We start from the raw sequence: 19,666 nt of genomic DNA, 5'->3' as shown, positions 1-19,666 counted from the left end.
CTCTCTCTATATATATATATATATATATATATATATATATATGGTATAATTTTTTACACGCAATTCTTGTACAGCGTAAACGTTTCCAGCTGGTGTTTTCACCCTTGTTTTAAGATGTGAAAATTTTAGTGTACAGTGTTTTAATTAGGATAGGTATGTGCAGGGAGGAAGCCTTTATCTTTAATATTCCTCTACAAAGTTCCAAGGTAACCATAGAGACGTGTTATCGACGAGAAGTCTGCACCAGAGCTCGGGGCCTGGCGCGTAGAGGTGAAGACGTGTGTGACGCTCTAGCCAGTGTCGTCCTTATGGCCAATTGCTCCAGCACATTTTTGGTACTACACTGTCTTCGCTCGCGTGAACCGAACTTCATACGCTTCCATACAGCGGCAACAGGCGGCATCAGTGCTGAAGAAATGTTAGGTGCATTTCTATTGGTGGTCTGGAAACCATATGAAGAAGCTACAATCGATTGTGCCACGACAAACAAATGGTTGGTGTTGTCGGTACCAGATAGCAGCTCATGTGGTCGTCTATTCTGATTTTTAGTTACGACTGAATAACACATTTCGGTACTTCAAAGCTGTTGCAAAACCATACATTTTGAAATATATATATTTTTTGTAAGAAAACCCATATTTAATATTAAAGTAATTGTAACAAAATAAAAAGCATAGTTAAAATACTAAACTAAAGTAACGTATGTTACTGATTTTGTTTTATACGTGAGAATTGATTCTAACGCTAGAAAAAGCAGAATTTTTAATACACGAATCATGTACGATCTGAAATTTTGTTAATAATTATCCAATATTCACCTCTAATTAAATCAATAACCTGCATAAAATCCTTCGAAATTTCAGTCACGTCTGCTCGCATCATTTGTAGGTTCATCTCAGAGTTCCAGACAATCTTCGCTGAGCGCTCGAAGCACAACGGAGCAACAGAGAAGATGTGGTCGAACCACCATCAAACAAAACCAACGAAAGGAAAGCACGTCTGAATAATTGTAATGGCGCACGTGGCCATTAGCGCCCAAAAGCGCTTTCAGAGCTTGCCTGCGCATTCAACGCAACTGGTGTTGACTTCTCAGTAATTGATTCGCTTCTCAGCGAGCAGCCACTGTAGACTGCAGTCTGGTGGTCGAGAGGACAGAGAGAAGTTCCTTGAAAGTATAAAGGGCTTCCTTCTCGGAACCATCTCTTGCAAGAGCCAATGTTCTCAATACATCGTTCGTAGCGTAATAGTCGCACCGCAACAAACAAGTATTGAGAAATTTTCGTGGAATCAAAGATGTTCTTGGAAAGCATGCGAAAAAAAAAGAAGCGTTTATAAATATTTATACTTACGGTCTTATTTGTTCACTTCTGTAAAAATACTTGCTTTGGTGCTTACAATTTTGGCATAAATTCACGATGTGTGGAGCCTTGCGAAATGGCCATTTTTATTTGGAGTGAGGATGGAACTTATGCTAGGGTAGATTTAAATGTCATTTTTATTGGATCATAGGGAGGCATCATTTCAGTTGTGGCACACTATTTCCAATATACCTGAAATACTAGGGTAAACTTACAAGGTAAGGAATTTTTTCGGACTTCGTTTCTTTCCTAGCGGAGGAGAGTCAATTGTGGAGATGATTTCATTGCACTCCAAAACCACTAGTTTGGCAGTTTTGAATTTGGATTGTTCTACCAAAACATCATGGCTCACAAAAAAAATAAATAAACTCTAGTGTCGGTACTGATAGGCGATCCAATAATACACATTATTTTCCAAAAGGTTTCAATATTGTCCATTAAAACGGTAAATTATTATTTTCATACGTCATTACCTCAAAACTAAGTTGTGTGGGTTGTAAAAGCACTGTTTTAGGTGTGCCATGTGTTATGAGTCTTATTGTATGAAAAATCTTGGGCTGTGTTGAATTTGGCTTAAAGTTTCTGCTTCGAAAACTCTACCAACAGACGCGACGATATCAGGTGTGTCCTGTCTTCTCGCAGCCGGGACAACGGATGTTTACGACCGCGTTTCCGATTGGTGCTTTAAAAAGCTCGTTTTGCTTCGATCCGCCTGCGCTGAACACTGGCAGAAAAGCTTTCTCCGTGGGTTTACGATCGGCGGGCAGGCGCATCGAGACGCAAACCGTAAAGACAGCCAGTCAGTACCAGCGCAGCGCTCTGATAAGGGCATTAAGGTTATTTTTTTTAAATATATTTTTTTGAAAATGTAAAACATCTAACATGCTAACCGTTTAGTCTGATTGCCGTTTTCCGTAACAAGGTTGCGAAAATTTGTCCAGTGATGGGTAAACCTTCAAAAAGCAAATGTCAATTCTAATAAACATAAAATCTACCGGTAGCAATTTGTAAAATTGTAAGGCCTTGTTTTCAGTACGGAGTAAAAAAACTTCCTTCTTTTCCTTATTTTTGAGAAATTTTTGATTGCTATAGAACGTACGGAATGTAAACTGAGCATTTTATCAGTAAATTATATAATCACAGTTCTAATCCAAAGCTAGTCTTGTAATACAAAGGATCATTCGAAAAAAAAGAGATAGAAATCCAAGCTGTTGCTAAACGATAACAAAAATATTTAATGTTCCTAAACAGAAGTTTGTGAATGCAGAGTAACGGTTATAATGAAAAAAAGGGTCAGGAGGGATCGGAAAATGTGGCTGCCATAAAATATTTGGTTGGTACAGATAAATTATTTGGTTGTAACATAAATAAAATTTTGTAGTGACACAAAAGTATTTCATAACATAAATTGTTTTTTTTAGTTACTAACAAATAATTGTGTTTAAAATTTAAAGGATAATTTGTTGTCACCGCAAAAACATCTGGGAAAGTTCATTTCAACAAAACTATTTACTGGCTGCCAAAACAATTGTTTTTTCAACTGTACTTTTTTTGACTTCACGTTAAAGATCAATCAAAAATCACTGGGGGGGATCATCCAACACAAGTTACCCAAACTAACTGCAATCATTCACACATTCGAGCGAAGCATTTTGAAAGTTTTGTGATCGAATATCGCCGCTTTTAGAGAGAAAAAAAAAATTACACGGAGTCTTGATTGGAAAACTACGAGACTTTTAAAAAAAAAATTGTTTCATCCTGAACTGTGATTAATTGGCCTATCAACATGTTGTTGGCTTGACCTTGAGTTGTGGGACATCCTGCCTGTACAGTTTTTTTCAGATGATTTTCATCCACGAAGCAGGATCAGCGAAGGAAGCACGCGATTGAACGGCGACAGCGAAATGCCGCCCACCGACCAAAAGCGGTTCTTCTCGCGGTAACGAGGCCTCTTTTGTCGCTGCCGCGGGAGACACGGGGACTGTTGTCGTCGCGCACTGAGCGTCCCTCTCCAGCCCACCATCGGCAAGGCGTCGGGCGGGGAAAGGCTGTTGTGCTGCTTTCCTAACAAGTCACCTGCAACCACCGGCTCCTGGCAAGGGTCCAATTTGCAGCTCGTATAACGAACGTCTTCCTCCTTGGCGGATACACTGTGATTGGCTGCCGGATCACAAAAGGAAAAAAGGCGCGCGCCCGTTTGTGTGTGTGTGTGTATATATATATAATACATAATCACAATCGAAAACATACGCTGCTTGGCTGCACTGTATATATATATATATTTTTTTGTAAATGGAACAAATATATATATGTAAATTTACTGATTCTTGTACATTTGTACAGTTACTTTAAAACAACTGTAACACTACAAAATAGTGTTCGCAGTAAATACTGGGCTCGAATTCTTACCCCCCCCCCCGGGATTTATGATTTGTGTCGTTCCCAGTACCTCCAATAGTTAAAGTTATTTGTAAACCGTTCCCTGGATAGCAATCCAGTATGAACTGCGCACGTTGATAAGCATAATAATTAAAAAAAATTGGTCAAATTATTAAACATGCGATAGAATTTTCAATTGTTACAAATAATTATGCCTAAATGAAACGTGAATTAAAATATACACTTTTTTTGCCAATGTTCGAAAGAAATACTCAGTATTATCTCTAAAAAAAAGTAGGTACTTTATATATGAAAAATAACCATATTTTCTTGTAGTGTTACAAACTATTTCTTTACAACTGGTTTCCAAAGAAATCTTTTGTAAAAAAAAACAATATTTTTTTTTGGTGTGGTGGCTTCTGGCGGCGTTGAAGGTGAAGGACTCACAGACGTTTCGGCCGACATTGCAGTTAACATCTTCAGTGTATTAGTCTTCTCTGTTACCCTGAGGACGGTGACTGGTACTTATAGCGATAGAAAAAGTTGGGTGTGAAATCCTCGCCTTAAATGTGGGTGGAGCGAAGCAGCCTCGTAAACCTTTATCTACGTGTTGAGAATGGTTAATAATTCCTTTAATTTGACGGTTGTTGCATAATAATGTAGACTCGGAGATCGCAAATACTTCCCTCTCCTCTAAAATTGGAAACAAAATAAAATAATATCGTTTTCAATTTCAATTGAGAAAATCTCACTTTAGTAATAATGATCAACAGATGGTAAAAACTGTATTCAATAAACAAAAATAAAACTTAATTTTTTAACAATATTTATACATTAATATATCGTTCTCCTATTGCATCATGCCAAAGTTAGGTATTCATTACAACGTGTTTCTAAGGATATTATAATAATACGATATTATTGCCTTTTAGGATCTTGAAGCTATCAAAATCGCGCAAAGTTAATGGATGATAATGTTTATGACCATTCCATGAAATACTTGTAATAACTATTAACCAACAATTTATGTAACTTAAATTAATGTCAATATTCTCAGAAATGTGACTAATTTTTCGAATGAATTAAGTTCAAGGCATAAGGTGTGATAACGTTTATATTTGGCATAAATATGTAATATAAATTAAATTTATACCAAAAAATACCAGTAACCCGCTTAGTTGGGTAAGTGGGTAGACGTTGAATCAATTAAATTTAGTTATGCGAAGCGAACAATATGGAACATCTTATTTTTAAAATCGTGACGGTTTTTTTTTTTACTACAGGTGAAAATATGGATCACGTAATTATTTAAAAAAAAACAAGAAGAAGAAAAAGAGCTTAAAAGTGCATAACAGGCTATAAAACGTGAACTAGCTACAGTAGCTCACTTTCTCTCTCACGCAAGGCCACGCTGTTGCATATTTATCGCGCGGAGCGAGGCCCGACCTGTGGCTGGCGTGCTTGAAGGTCCCCGGCATGTTCGCGTGTCGCGGTGTCGTGTCGTCGTGTCGTCGTGTCGTCGTGGTGCGGTGTTGTCGCGTCCGCTTCCACCCCAGGTTCACCAGCAGCGCCTGCAGTACGCTGTGGTCCCGGCAACAGATGACGTCGTTCACTTTTCAACTTCCCGCGCGAGAGAGAGAGTGGAAAGGGGGGAGGGGGGGAAGGGAAAGGGCGTTCGCTCGCAAGAGTGCTGGATACGCAGTGGGAAAATCACCGAACTACCAAGAATTTAGTGAACGTTTTAGAAAAAAAAAATCTATGGATACTGGTAGCTAACACTGGCGGAGGAGACGTGGGGTCAGCAACGAAGAACTTTATTTGCTCTCCCCTCCCCTTCATACTTTTGTTGAATACAATTATTTTAAGTCTAGAAATTATTTTCGAAAAGGAATAAAAAAAATACACACATGAAATATAAACATGTGTAACTAAACCTACATTTCACTTACAGGATTGGAATCACTTTGGATAAACCCCTGGTTGCCAATCTCTAACAAAATTGCTACGAAATTTGGCGCAACATGATTGACCAATTGGTGCCTAGCCGAAAAAACTGCCCGTCAAAGTGTTAAGGAAAGGGGAGGGGGGAGAGAGGTAACAGACCAAAAAAATGCCAGAGCTTCCGCAGAGAGAAGCGGCCAATCATACGCAAGTTGGTCCCTGCTGTTCCTCGCGGTCAAGAGGGAGTGAACCAAAAATCCATTAAAATAAATTCCCTTTGGAGAGTATTTCCTCTAAAAGGATGTTTTTCCAAGCAATGGAGTGTAAAATCAAAACGATAAATCTATACGTAAACAAGTAATAAAACTTCAATGGAGCCATTTATTTTCAATTCCGATACAGTGCATTCTTTCCACAGGAAGTACATATTATTTTCCCACGCATTCCAGGAATTTCTTCTGTTTCACGCGAACGAAGTTGTGGGCAGTATGCACTAATTATGTACAACGTTTTTAAGTTTAGTAAAGAGTTTTTTTTATTTTGATTCAGATTTCTGTCTGATCAAACGTTTCCGAAGAATCAACAACAGTTGTGTTTTTATTTAATTGTATTAACGGAACATAGTGAATTTTGATTACGTGTGGAAAATATCACAAGGTTACGCGTGAAAAGAGAAAAAAACACTTATTTATTCGGATGACTTTTCATAATAATAATAATAATTTAAGAAGACGAAATTTGTAGAGAAACAAGGTATTGTTATTCATCGGTTCCAATAAAGAAAACGTTTACTAACAATGATGTTATTTGAGAAGGGAAAGGTCCGTAGTTTTATTTTTGCGATAAACTAAAATTTAAACCAGTTTACATTCGGAAGCGCTTTTACGGTTGGCCCACAGTTCATGCAAGCCAATGGCACTCAAACTAAGTGCCAAATAACTGGCCAACCCGTAATGATATCTCTCTTGGTGATCAGCCAATGAACAGGTGATCTTATTTTTTGTCCTGGAATGAAGAGTAGGCCTACTGTGGAGTCCATCACAGAAATCATTGATTCCGAGAAATTTTCCAGTCGCTGGCTGTTGCTTAACCCTGCGACTTTAGGGGTTCATTTGGTTACAAAGTAGACTTGAAGTACGTATACAATTTCTGAGCTTCGATTATTGCATTACATTTCTCCTTGAACTTACTCGATTTTAAGAAAGTAATTAAGGAGGAGAATAAATGTTCGAGCCAATCATATTCAACTCAGTTCAAAGGATGAGATGTCTCCGTGTCTTGGTCGTCCAATCAAACAGGTTTGATGATGTGCAAAATTGTCGAGAAAGTTGAAAAAATAAAGAACCTACGAAATAGTTCGTGAGACGTGAGAAGAATATAAACTGTAGCTTGAAGAGGTAATAAAATTGAGTAGACTGACAATCAAGTAAACAACACGGGCTCGGAAGCAACGACACGTACTTCATTACGGCTCATAAAACACACACGTCACGCGCAAACACATGGCGACGACAGATTTCATTCACAGACGCAGATCCCTCTACCAGTGGCTAGGTTTCAGTGTTTTGAAGCAGCTCTTACTTCTAGCTCCTTCAGTTTCTACCCCCACAAACGCGGGGACATCAAACTTAATTTAAACACAGCTCCCCTTCTTTTCGAAATACAGGGGTGGGGAGGGGGGAAGGGGCAGGCTGACACTTTGCGAACGGGAGATTGGTGTCCCTTAATCCGAGGATTGTGTTTTAAGTCCGCGGCCGAGGAACACCCGGCTAATAAAATTTTCCGCTCCTGCTATGTTTAATTTCCCCCTTTCCCTCCTTAATCTCACCCTCGGAATCAACCTAAGAGTGAAAAGTTCAGCCGCAGGGGTTAAATCTAATTTACAGGCGCGAGAAATAAACCCGGGGCGGGCACTTCAAAATGCAAAGTAAGTGGATGGCACGTGACCAAATTTCGCAACTAACGGCGAGAAAAAAAAACATATGCATACGAATTTATTCCTCGTAACGCCGAGTGGGAAAGTGCAAACATGGACGAGTAACGAAGTGACTATTTTAAAGCAGTCTTTAAGACCTTACAATGATTGACCTCAAGCCTCAATACGAACTTACAAAGGGGAATATTGATTAAAAATAATTTCATATTGGTGGTTTACCACGGTTTACACTTAAGAATGGACAGCAAAATTAATGTATAAATACACCAAGAAAAGGCCAATATCAGCTGATGTCAAAAACCTAGGCAGGATAGATTATTCTGTGGGAGGAATTTGGTCAGAAAAAAAATTACCGAATAACTATCTTCAAATATTGTAATAGAAGCAATATAGGAAACTAGGAAGAAATACTCGAAAAAAGTGATGCCAGCGAACCTGGTGGTGTGGAGTGAGACTAGTTTACAGTAGTGGCATCTAGCGGCGTGGAGTATAAAATAGGTTGAAAGCGATGCAGTATATTGTCTCGCACTTCGCCAGTGATAATTGGCCACAGTTTCCCGTATTGCCCTATTACACTATTTGCTATCGTCGAGTTCGTCAGTGCATCGCTGTGTTGCACATTGTTATTTTTTTCCGTATTTACTGTTATTCTTGTACGTATCTCGATCTTTTAAAAAAAATCCCTTTCTGCATAGCCTACAAGGGCAGGTATATACAGAAGTACATATTTATTAGAACGTTCTCTGGAAACTTCTAGAACATTTTGAGAACTTACTTGATGAACATATATACTATTATGTTTTCCAATATTCTAAAATGATTGATTAAATATTTTATCATTACCCACCTCATGTAGCGAAAAGGTTTTGAATTAATGTAATTCAATGAATCCAGCATTGAATAAATTAAAATAAATTAAATACTATGACTAATAAGGTAGTTATAAATTGATTTGAACTTATAAAAGCTTTAGTTCATACTTTGCACTAAGAAATATCCATAAAAAAATTTGTTAGACACCAAAATTTATGATAGTATTTAGAAGGTTTACAATAATTTTGAACGAACTTGTTTGAACCCCTGCTTTTGCCTCATCTTTCAATAATAGTTCATCTCATAAACACTATTTCAGCCTTAGGGTTTAGATAATTCTTATGATTGTTACAATACATTTTAAAAGTTTTGATAATATTCCTACCCTTCGACATTTATTATTTCCATCCTTTGCAACAATGGTTGGTAGTATCATATTAGATGTTATAATTTTTTTTTCATAATATTTCTAAAGTTTGATATTAATGAGAACGGTATCGATAGTGTTCTTTTGACGAAAGTTACTATTTGCTTTCGTATTTTAAACACTTATTTTCTCCATCTCTTGCAGCTCTCTCGTCTCATAAACAATTGTTTCAGACAAACGTTTTAGATACTGTTTATAAGATTTACAAATAATCCGAAAGGATTCTAAAAATGCACTTTAAAAAATAATTACGGGAACAGAACTACTCAACCACCCTCGGTGTATGCTTATACGCTTTTTCGTAAACGGACGCCACTAAAGATATCTCGAGTAGTTTTCAAATCACGTGGCTGTTTCTGAAGTTCTGCGCACCGTACATGTACCCGGGTAGGCGGGGGCTTTAAGATGGCCGCCTGGTTAGGTCGCCCAACGGCTTGCAGAGCTTCAGGTGGTAACGCCCCATTTACAAACAGTTCTAGAGTTATTAAAAAGTATCTGATTGATTACGCGTGCCTGCTAAGCAATTTATGATTTTTTTTGTGCCTTCCAATGCCTGTTTTTACCACCCCTAGCAGCTGTAGTTGGGCGTATAAAATCTTTATTTAAAAAAAAAAAATTCGGTATTACTCTGACGAGATACACTCACTTAATACGGGTGTTACTTTGGTCATTTAAAAAAAAATCCCGATTTATGCCCATTTACGAACGCGATTAACATTATATTTTATTTATTATATATATATTAGCTTGGAAGTGATTTGCACAAATTGACGGGTAGTTATAATTTAAATAAATAAGTGAAATATTGTTACGAGAGGGGAAACCGGCCCAGAAAGGATAGTCCACTTTTTAAATACAGCTTTATTAATTACTTTATGTTTACACTGTTATTTAAATTACAACAATTTAAATTACTGTCCACATTTTTTATCACTCTTTTTTCCTTTAGTTCACAATTTACTCTCCCCACTGGGATTCAAATCGAACATTGCTCTCTCTACTGCTCGTCCCTTATCGCGCACCTCTGTCCCAACACACTGACACGCACTACTCATTCGTCCGCCGCACACACAACACCGTCCCGGATTTTTCGGTCCCCGATGCAGCAACCTTCGCACGCGAGGTCCATCGCTAGACGTCCGCTATCGCTCACCGAGTGGCCAGCCACCCTGCTCACTTCACTGCCCTCGCAGGACAACCTCCTCGTTTATACACACTCTCAGTCCCGCTCTGGAGATGTCTCGTACCCCTTCGAACTGTCGGGTCATCAGAATCCCCGTCTTCACACTCGAAGTTACGAGAACAATGGCATCCTAGTTACGACACTTCACACAGACGGAGCCCTGGGAACATGCCGAACACGAGAGAGAGAGAGAGAGAGAGAGAGAGGGAGGTGGAGAGCCACGATTGCTTATCGGATTAGGCATGTAGCTTTAATGCATGGGCGAGGCGCTGCCTGCATCTCTCCCCTCCGGCAGGCCTACGCGCTGGCATAGCTGACTAACCTCGTCACTAGTTTCTTAGAAACAATATATAAACTTTTGGGATGACCATGGTTTTTTTGTCTATGAACCATGAAACGAAAAAAAATATGTAAGCATTTTTTGGAAGGCACACCTTGCTAACGGTTGAAATAGGTAGTCTTTCTTCGAAATATACCTATCAACTTCGGTTAATTAAATAATACTGTAATCTGTATAACCAGCAGAACACCTTTATAAGGATGGATAACTTGACACTTACAGACTAACTAGAGTAAATTACTGCAGTTTGCTGTTTATATTAGAGTACCCATAATTTTTTTTGAAGATGTCGATTTTTTTTTTAATATTTACAGTAAAATCCATACGTAAACGAAACTGATGATTAATAAAAGTAAAAAGGCAGACCTTAATAAATTAAATGATTATCACTTTAAAAGTTTTAAGTAAAGGAATACATTTTAGTTAACATAACAAATATTGTTTACTGAAGCTCTCTATTTTCTTTATTGAAGTACAAAATGCAAAAATAATTATACAGTTCATTATTGAATGTTTTAGTTGCATAATATTTATAAAATATCTATAATACTAAAACTAAGATTTTCTGTCTGTCAAAATGTCGTATATAAATTTATTGACACACTTATAAGGCTGCAATGAAATTTACTTTGCGCTCGTTCAATTCGTATTACAGCACGAAACATGAAATTTATTTGCCATTTAAATTGTTCCAATTTTTATCTGAAAACATTTATATTGAGCATGCACAAATAGGGCCTGGCTTCTTAAACACGTTTTCTTCATACGCGAGTGGGAACAAATGGGTTGTATTGAAGATGGGTTATAAATCCTGAATGGTTTCAGATGCGCATATAAACGAGATGTGGATGTACGGAAGGAGTATATAAAAATCTTATTTGCAGGTTTGAATCATAAAATCGAATGATATTTCAAGACGTTGGTAGTCAAAGTATCAGTTCCAGATATTCAAAATTTGTAAGATTAAGGTGCTCTTTTTATGTTACTTAAAAATCATTTTATCGCCATAAATAGCAATTTTGTCGTCCAATTGAAATGAGTTGCATCATTTGCATTACTGGAAAAGAAATAGGGATTAATTTTGTGCGCAGTGCATTTCTTTTACCGGTCACCAATTTCCATTTTCGATCTTCAGAAATGTTTCATAAAATATCTAACATTGTTCCAGCTTTAGGAACTGTAACAATCACTCACTGTCAAAATTTGTTCTCCGCGTCTATCACGGCATATCGTGAATAATTTTGGCTCGGGGGAAACCGCATTAACATAACAACGGCATAATTCACTGCGCAAGAATAAGGAATGATATTTTATTTAACGAGCCGAAACCTTTGCCGAATCACGAACAACTTCCTGCGAAGGCAGTGATAAGAAAGAGACCGGGAAGGATAGAGAAGGGGGGGGGGGGGGGAGTGGGGGGAATTTTCAAGGGTGCTCAAGGGAAATGCAGGCACCCAATCTGATAAATATTTTACTGTTGCGAGACCCGCATGGGTAAGCTAGGCGAGTTAAGACCACCTTATCCGCTCCATGTGCTTATCACAACCCGTATAAAACACTGTTACCTATGGCTTGAGGTATTAGATTTTAGGGGGTTGGGGAAGGAAAATTTTTTCGAGGGGGGGGGAAGGTCACTGTTAAGGGGTGTTAACCCTTAGCATATGGTCACGCAGGGCAAAAAATTTTACGACGCAAGAAGACGTAAAAAAAAAAAAAATCTAATTTACAAGTAAAGCTACTCACGATATATTCTCCCTTCCTCAGTTTCTTTTTTCTCATTTCGAACGCTTTCCACAGAACACGGGAAACCAGGCATTTGCTTACATTACGCGTAGGACCTCGTTGGCCTTTTGAAAATGAACGCGCTTCGCCAAATGTACCCTTGAGTTTAATGGAAAAAAGTTTGAAACGAATTTATTTTTAAATTGTTTCAAAGAACTGATCGCATATTGCGGCTATTTGTAGCCTCAGTAGGCTAGAATTTTTTGATCAATAGAACAACATATTTAGGAGATTACTCGTACATTGTGCTTATAGCTGTTTTTAAAACTCATTTCTGATGGAATAATCATATTTTCGATCAAAATGTCTTCCTTCTCTTATTCAAACAACTGGGATAAATTTTTTTAAGGCTTGATATCACACACCATGTTAATTTATTTTTTTTTTTAGTTTTATCTTCGTTACCACTCATTCAGCGCTATTTATGAAATTTTAATACGATACATTCTTTTCATTTGTTGTTTCCTTAGTAATATTTTCTACCGTCATGTACTAAGTGTAATATAAAGAATTATAAAAGTTGCGTGTGATACTTTTGCTAGTTACATTACACTAAGTGAATATGTGTTCGAAAATGTTTGTGACAGAACAACAAATGTAAAAGGACGTAACGTGTTAAAATTTCAGAAAGCGCTATAAAATAATATCAATGACGAGAAAATGTAAAATCAACACTGCGCGTGAGACTTAGCTCAAAACACTGACAATGTATCCGTCGAAATTTCAGAAACTGCGTAAACTGCGGAGCAGGCTCTAGATCAAAAATAAAAGCTACAAGAGAAGCAATCAGCCTTGGTTGGTAGCTAAGAAACATATCATCACTAGTTTGCTGTTGGTTCGAGGAAAAACATAAAACTTACCGCAGGAAGACAATACACGACAGGGAAACTTGAGCCCTCTGGAAATTTAAAATCGAAGGGACCGCAGGCCTGTAGCAATTAAGTTTTATCTGTGAGGCCCGGTATCAACCTTCTATCGAAATATCATGAAATGACTGCAATATAATATAATAAAGACTAAAAAATAAGTAGTTCATTGCATATTTCTTGATACACAGTAAAAATAATACTTACAGCGTTACAAAAACATTTTTGTGAAAACCAGTTGCCAATAATAGTTTTTTTGGTAAAACTACAAGGTAAATGTTGTGTATTTAACAGCATATTAGTGGAGGAAAATACAAAGAATATGCTGCATTTATAAGAAAATGAGGCGTGCCAGTAACTGTTATCACTGGAACAAAGTGAACGTGATATTTGAATAATCGAAATTAACTGACTAGCCAAAAACAAGTTTTTGAGGTATGCAGGCAATGTATAGTAAAGAAAAAGTCACAGGAGGGTCACGCCGAGAGTGAAAAACCCTCTTGACGTAATTCGAATTAGCTGCATTTCTCTTACAATTTATTATCTTTTTCTCAGATGCCATTAAAATATACGCCATAAAATTACATTTGTTCGGTACATACGCTACACAATAGGTAAATTGTAATTAAATGAACCAGGTAATATTACATTACTTGATAGTTGAACATACTAAGCCCACGGAGCTAACAAACATTTGCACGCTGGGTTTAAATGACTAAAAGGACAACAAAATATAATACAATTATCTTGATCGCATTTAACATAAGGTGCCATCTTTCGGCAGTGGATGGATGTAATTTAAGTATTGATACAAAAACCTTTTTGTAATAGTAAAGTTACTTTTTACAGGTTTACAAAACCTTTTTATGTAACTTTACAAAGAATTATTACTTTTAACATTTTTTAAATATTTACAAGAATTTTGTACTGTGTACACCATGGCTGATAAATTTGTGTGTATTAGATTTTAAAATTTAAAAGTCACCAACTGATACTAACAATAGGCGTCGGCGGAAGTAGCAGCCATCATTACAGAAATCCCCCAGAATAAAAACATCCTCAACATAAAATCTTGGCCGTGGCACTGAAGGGTTAAGAAATAAAAATCTAAAGTTATATGCATTCTCGATCAGTTTTCAGAAGGGTTGCCTGTGATTCGAAACTTATTTAACTGACTCAGCGTCCTCCAGATAAAATACACTCGAAGATAGTCATGAAAGGATCATTTGCACTGATCGTGGTAACTTGCAATTTGAAATTTTTTACGTCCTGAGATTACGGACAAAATGAGAATTCCCTGGTCATTTGTAATCTTTCTTGACGTGCCTTTCGGTGCTGGCTGGCGGGAAATGAGTCCAGCAACTGGCGATCGCGCAGAGAATACGTCACCGGCCCCCCGTCTCCGACAGAAGTCAATGCTAATGCTTTGTGGTCACGTGATAGAGGTATATATGAAAAAAAAAGAAAGGTTTGATCATACTTCAGTCGGATCGGCGACGCGAGAAAGACCGGTATCTCACGCGAAGGTGAAGGTCATAATACGTGGTCGCCGGCCTTCGGCCAAAGCGTTGCAGACCTGTATGTTTCCCTGGCGAGACGTTGCAAGCCGTTCTTTCATTCGCTCCCGGGCTGCGCTCGCCTTGTATTCTGTGACAAGAAACTGCGTGTTGAAACTCAGGGGTAGCTCCAGGGCAGGGTAAGCCAGGCCCTGCTGTTTCTATGCCAAATCATTTACATTAGTGGGAAAGATTAAATTTTAATTACTACGTAATTCAAAGTGCTGGTCAAATCATTTGGAAAATTTAATTCTTTTTTCATGATTTGGTTGTTAGAAACACTTTCAGAGATTTTATTGCCTAATATTATGACGTAAATTTGACAAATTTTATTAAAATTGCCCATTGATAATTCATCAGGAAGGAATATAGGTAAACATTTATTAAGATAAATTAGTAAAAGCATCGTTGAAATTAAAGTTCCAGGCTGGCTTTAAAAGGTTCTTTAAAGAGTTCTTTTTATTCAAATTTTCTGGGGGAGGTTTCCCTAACACCACTTTTCTTTAGGGGGGATATTCTATATTCCCAGGCCTCCCAATAAGAGCTTTCTCAAAAATATTAAGGTACCGCAGAAGTAAGTGGCCCAGGTCTCCGTTAAGTCTAGGGCCGCCACTGTTGAAACTTTTCCCTCTACGCATGCTCGTGATTCCTTCGACTAGTGCGACGTGACCGCCTCCGTAGTGCGAAATGTGAGAGTGTTCTTCATTCGCCCGAGAGCTCATCAGGCTTTCGACACCCTTCATCAGCCACCAATAACTCCGGTAGTGGAAGCGATAATAGACAAAGCGTGCTGCCGGTGATGGAACGACTCCGAATGCATGTTGCCAGCATAAAGACAAAGTCCCAAACAATGGATACATGTGTAGCCATAAGATATTTAGATATTTATCAGCATGGACAATTGCATTTATGCCAAGATAGTTGGCCAAAACAAGTACCTTATGACTAAACCAAAAATCTTCAACTTTAACTACAGACCAAAATTTTCGTGGGTTCATTTAACGACAAGTCGAACTATAAACACTTATATGTTTTAGCGTAGATTTCAATTAGACTACCGTTATTTTCACAATAAATACATAATTCTAAACCAAAAGCCAGTTAATGGTCAAATCATCTTCACTTTGTTTAGAACAAAAATGTCTTCTTTCAGGGACAATTGAGGTTCCAGAGAACACAACACCTTCAAATCTAGCCTGCCGTTTTCTTCGTCAGTGAAATTCCATGATCTCTATTTATAACCCACTAAGCTGTTAACAAAAGTACAGCCAAACACTGGGTAGGTGTTTCTCCAGCACACCTAACTCAAATAAAAAATTTTTTGAATGTTCTTCATATTTATCATAATGTTTTTGGTAATGCAACCCTGTAAATCCATATAAGAACTTTCATGTTTTTCTTTCTAGGCTTGCTTTCGTTTATTATCTGTACGGCGTCTTCATTGGCCCCGGAAAATGTCGAATGAGCTTCCTAGTCTGATCCCCATCCACTAAGGAGAGAGATATTTCAGGTATGAATTAAGTTTATCAAAGACCAGAAAAAACACTTACATTTTCTCATGACAAATCTATATCTTAGAATGTAATTGAAGCATATGCTTCTTGCGTTGCGGTACAGCTGAGCGATTCCTTCCCTTCCCTTCGTCGTTTCCCCCTTTCCGCTACCTCTTCCGCTGGTTGGATTTCCCCTCCGCATTCCCACTCCTTCCCTTGTAGTGTGTTATTCCGCCGCAGCTCCAGCGCCCTCTTTATTGTGCTTATAAGAGCCTGCGAGCTCTCGTCTCGGGTCGTTCGGTTGAGGTCGGGGGAGCAGTGTGTACTGGTCAGTATCAGCGATGACGGTAACTTGCATACAGTAACGGTAAATTTCTTGCACGATGTGGCCGTGGCCTTTATTACACACATTTATTTCGTCCTTGTAAAGTTAACTTTAATCAGCCACGATGTTTGTTTGAGCAGTTTGGGCTGTAGTAGGGGCATTCCTATTTGTGTCTCGCTACACTGCCAGTTTTCTTACGCGGTTTGCATTGCCACCGGTAAACGTAACGTTTGATTCCTTGCATTGATGAATTTATTAACTTCTGTACTCTTTTTGTTCACGCATTACTGATATTGGCCGCCTTATTTTGTTGTGGGGGCTTTAATTAGTTTCATTTGTCTTGCTACTATTTTCTTTGCCCATTAACGCCATGCGCGTCATTTACTGCGCGAGCCAATATCGAGTTTGGGCTTGTGTAATTTCTCCCCTGGCCACACCGAACCTCCACGTTTAGGGCTTTATTATTTGTTTGATTCAATCTAAATTGTATTGCTAGTTTGAATCATTTTTTTTAATGACTGGCGCAGCCTGCCGGGGTTTTATACTCCTTTAATACTGCTGTATTTAAATAATTGTTACGTTTTTTATTGCGTCTTAATAGAGCACGTTTGTTCACATACACTATTATGCATGTATTAACCATTTAAACTCATTATTGTTATCAATAAAAAAACAAGTTAACGATTGTGGTTAGTCCTGTTCTATAACAACATTTACACCTCTCTGAATAATTACACTTTTTCACTTTAATAGCTTGCTGTCTGGTCGAACCCGTGAGTCCACCCGGCTGCATAATTTTGAAGTTTTCATGAGATTTATACATCACAGAAACTGCGTTATAATCGTCTCGACAGAGGAGCTATTTCCTTTCGTCCATCAGAACCAACAGATAAATAAATGCTGCAGGATGTGTTGGGATTCGGGCACCAGAATGGACACCTAGCCACGTTGATTACTTCGGGAATCACGAGATGACCAAAGAGCGCAGTTGCGCAGTGTCAGAGACACTGGGTCGTATTTAAAGTAACACGGTTTCGAATACATTATTTCTTAACGTCATTTTAAGTCATAATGTAGGTCATGGCTAATTCCGTCACAATTTATTCCTCATTAGTGGTGTAGTCGGCCCTTCTAATGACCTTGCTGATCACGAGACATTATGCCGGAAAATAATCTATGACCAGAACATACAGAGAGACATACATGGATGCTGCGTGAAGCCACTTTGTGTCCAGATGTTGATCTGTGCCTTGTTTGCGGGACTCCCACTACATTAGGTGGAGTGTAGTGCTTGCATTGTGAAAAAAATTTCAAAAAACCGTGTTTAGCGACGGAAATTCTTAGTAGTACTCATTATACATCAGGCGTGTTGAAGCTCAATTTTCGCAATGTTTCGGGTGTTTTGCAACACGGCGATGGTGAGGTAGAAAGTGACGTTAGTTACGACATAGCGTGCCATATATTGATGATTTATAACCATAAAAAGTTAAGGTATCGCTTGAAACACCAACCTTTAAGTCATGTACCCAATTTTCATATTGGTTTTGGCAGGAAGAAGCAAAACTAAGAGATTTTTCCTTCTGTTTTACCCGCTCTATGAATTTTCTTTTCCCCCATTCTTTCTGAAATGAGCTGTGACTCTGAATTATTCATTAACCCTTGTTAAAAAAAAAAAAAAAAACAGAAAAGTCTTATGAGTCAACAATATTCATTTCTTTTTTACTAGCTCAAGACGTGACACGAAAACTGTAGTCCAATCACTATAACAAAGCAGATGTATAAGTGTTTTAAGTCTGATTTAATGGTCGATTCTGAGCGAAAAGGTAGCTGAGGGAGCAAAATACTCGATGTTCTACAAAACAAGCCCGATGTAATCGGGAAGAGCAGGTCGTGTTCGTGTTTCAGGGGGCAGCAAGGTGGGTCAGAGGTGATTTGGGGTTGAATGGTGTTGGTGGACGCGAACAGCGAGGGTGACTTACAGGGGCAAAGAAGGAAGGGGAGAGAGAGAGTCGCGGTTTGAAGCAGAAGGTCGTTAGGGCCAACTCAGAACACGCCCGAGAGCAACCGTAGGGGGGGGGGGGGGGAGAGAGAGAGAGAGAGAATTGTCTTCTCCGGTCGTCGCTGCCGACGATGTGGTTTTCCGTCCGCAACTGGGTCAAATTTATCGTTAATCGGTACCTAGTGGTGTAAAAATCTTCCTTTTTTATTGTTATTAAAGAAAGAAGAAGTTTATTGTTAAGCATTTTTCTGATAGTTATTTTAATAAAATTTCCCCGGTGATCAGAGCCAGTAACTTAAATGCAAACTTTCCAGGTACTAACAAAGTTTATAAAAAAAAGCAAACTGTACCTCTTTGATACATCCATATACATTTAAAATAAGTAAATTCGTGGAAATAGATTTTGTACAGGAAAATCATTTTACTCTGATTAAAACACATTATAAAAGTAAGTCTTGTAAATAAATATTTGCCATTTACTGCGAATAAATAAATAAACATATAATGCATTCCGTTAGCATGGTGTGTGTGTAACGTTGGCCTTTACATTTCATGTGATAAGGTTTTATATCTATGATTAAAGTGTAATTCTGTAGTATACATAAGTTTTATTTTTTTAAGAAATTATAGTTCTCTCGTGCCGACACGTATTTCGAGAGATTTCTGCCGTCGGGTTGGCGTGGAATGACGCGACTGGCCCCAGCCGCGCTAATGAATACTAGAATGGCGCCTGGGCTGATATATAAGCCGAGGACGCCGGCCTCAGGGTTGAGTGGAGTTGAGTCGGGAGTTCTCCCGCGGTGGAGTTTCCGGGGCGATAGTGCCGCGGGTGCGGCAGAGTGGCGAAGTCCTTGGACGAAGGTTCCAGGGCAGGGAGAGAGTCAGTTCAGTGGAGTCGTGAGTTTTCCTGCGGCGGAGTTTCCGGGTGATAGAGCGGCGAAGTCCCTGGACGAAGGTTCCAGGGCGGAGAGTTCAGTTCCGGGCGATAGTGTCGTGGGCGCGGCGGAGTTTCGAGCGAAGTTCCGACCGAAGCGTCGAGTGGATCCTCGACGAAGGGAGCTGCGACGGCGGCGACGGAGTCCCACGGCGGAGACCCACGAGGGGTGCTGCGGCGAGAGTTGCGCTAGAGGTGCGGCCCAGCGAGGTGTGCGGTGTGTGAAAACGAGTGACTGGGGAAGCAACATTTTTAAGTGCAATTGATTATTTGGCATTTTTAGATTATTTGTTAGTGAAGTAAATAGTGGCAATAAATAAAACTGTGAGGTAGT

At 38.7% G+C, this 19,666-nt stretch overlaps 1 protein-coding gene across 1 annotated transcript in view; it reads left to right on the top strand.

The window, feature by feature from the left end:
* LOC134534807 (allatostatin-A receptor-like) overlaps nucleotides 1-19,666 on the top strand; it is a 576,662-nt gene that overhangs the window by 297,003 nt on the left and 259,993 nt on the right.

Source organism: Bacillus rossius, chromosome 8 (genome assembly GCF_032445375.1).
Source record: "Bacillus rossius redtenbacheri isolate Brsri chromosome 8, Brsri_v3, whole genome shotgun sequence".
Taxonomy (NCBI): domain Eukaryota; kingdom Metazoa; phylum Arthropoda; class Insecta; order Phasmatodea; family Bacillidae; genus Bacillus; species Bacillus rossius.
Note: the sequence above shows the minus strand (reverse complement) of the source record. Positions and strands in the feature narration are given on the sequence as shown.